The sequence below is a fragment of the Nothoprocta perdicaria genome, unplaced genomic scaffold, assembly GCF_003342845.1.
Source record: "Nothoprocta perdicaria isolate Ctin4 unplaced genomic scaffold, notPer1 scaffold_22, whole genome shotgun sequence".
NCBI classification, from domain to species: Eukaryota; Metazoa; Chordata; class Aves; order Tinamiformes; family Tinamidae; genus Nothoprocta; species Nothoprocta perdicaria.
This window is the reverse complement of record NW_020455415.1, coordinates 3,114,116-3,115,721: the sequence shown is the minus strand read 5'-3', so window position 1 is coordinate 3,115,721 and position 1,606 is coordinate 3,114,116. Positions and strand designations below refer to the sequence as shown.

The following is a 1,606-nucleotide window of genomic DNA, read 5'->3' as shown; positions in this document are numbered from 1 at the left end:
CTATCTTTCATGACTGAGAGGAGCCATGTAAAGACAAAAGACTTTCCTCCACAAAAGGAAGCTCCACAAAAGGGTCGTGGATTTGCCCTGGTGGCAGGAGCCAGAAGTTGGGTTGTGCTTGTGGCCATGGACCCACTCCCTGTGTGCCCAGGTCCCAAGTTTGGGAGGAGCCAGCAAAGCCTGCAGGGAAGGGGCTGAGCAGAGGCTACGCTGTGCCGTGCTCTGCAAGGCCAAGGGCAGAAGGCAGCAGCTCCCACATGGATGGCTACATGTGGCCCACATGTGGCTCCCATCCACAGCAGGATGGGAGCTGCTTTCCTTAACCTGGCTGGTGCTGAGTACCATGGACATGCTTTGGCAAAGTCCCTTTGGTGGCTGTGGCAGTGCTGGGGATGGAAAAACCTGCACGTTCCTCTCCTTCTGTGGGAACATTTGGAGGGGTGCGTGTTGCTGACAGGCAACCGAGCTTGGCACCATGGCTTCGGCACCAGCTTGCTGGGACCCTGCTGTTAACATCTCGTTCCTTCCAGGGCTCCAGGATGTGGTTGCGAAGGGCCACGCTCCTGCCCTCAGTGCTGCTGTGTCGGGGATGATCTCCACCACGCGCTACGCCGTTTATTTCCCTTGACCTCTGCATTTCCATCAACTGCATCTAAGTAAGTCTGCCATAAAGAATGAAGTCGGCTCCTGCTACTCCTACTTATGCTTTCACAGAGCAATTTGTACGGGGCTGYCGAGCTCTCCTCTCATGAGCGACAGGAAGAAGCAGTGCCTCTCATAAGAGGAAACCTCTCCGCTAACTGCTGGATCCGAGCTTGCCGTTTCCCATTATAAGGATGAAGCAAACCAGGAGCTTGCTAATGGCTGYGGGTAATTATTGCTGCAAGTGTGGAGGTGCTGCTCAGTGCAGAACAAAAGCCCAAAGTGCTGAGCAAAGCGTGTTGTCAGCATCCTCTGGCACTGAGTGAAAGCCTCCGTTTTTATTCTTTCTTAGGACGTGTAATTCTGTTCCTTGCACAAGGAAAGCGTCGCAATCTCTGCCTTCCAGTGGGAGTCGATGGCCAACAGGAAAGAAGCAAATTCAACAGTCAAGTGGCATTACCTGTGAATCTCTGCTACAGTAACAGTTTTCTTACTCAAAAAATAGAGCACTCGAGCTTTCTTTGGAGTTGCTAACCACAAAATATGTCAGTTCAGTCTTTCTAGCTTAACACATTGGGATCATTGGGATCAAAGAGTTTTGGCCTTGCCCGAGTTTGTCCTGTGGGTGTTGACGGGCTGGTTTGGAGGCCTTGACAGGAGGCAGCATTTGGCAGCGGGCAAGGGGAGAGCGCCGGGGTTCCCGGCTCGCTGCGACAACCCCGCCAGCCTCGTGTTTGTATCTCTTCCTTTGGTGTGATCATGACTTGGCAGTCATGCATCTATTGATCATTTATCATCTAAGCAGCCCAGGCAACTGTGCAGAGCAACCAAATTGCTCTGTGAGTCGGGATTTTTGGGGAGGGAGGAGGCAGTCAATAAGGTCATTTAACATAGAAAAAATCTTTCTAGGAAGTGCAGACCTGCAGTTTTACACCTGTCATAATGTGGGGCATTATTTTTGCCC

The 1,606-nt window shown here is 51.8% G+C and overlaps 1 long non-coding RNA gene across 2 annotated transcripts; it reads left to right on the top strand.

Annotated features, from left to right (window-relative positions):
• Positions 1-614: 614 nt before the first annotated feature.
• LOC112947072 lies at positions 615-1,130 on the top strand. Of its 2 annotated transcripts, XR_003249332.1 has the most exons (3): positions 615-656; positions 760-870; positions 995-1,130. It is a non-coding gene; the product is annotated as an uncharacterized LOC112947072 (long non-coding RNA). The 2 variants fall into 2 exon arrangements; XR_003249331.1 differs by having other exon boundaries at positions 629-870.
• The last annotated feature ends 476 nt before the right edge of the window (positions 1,131-1,606 follow it).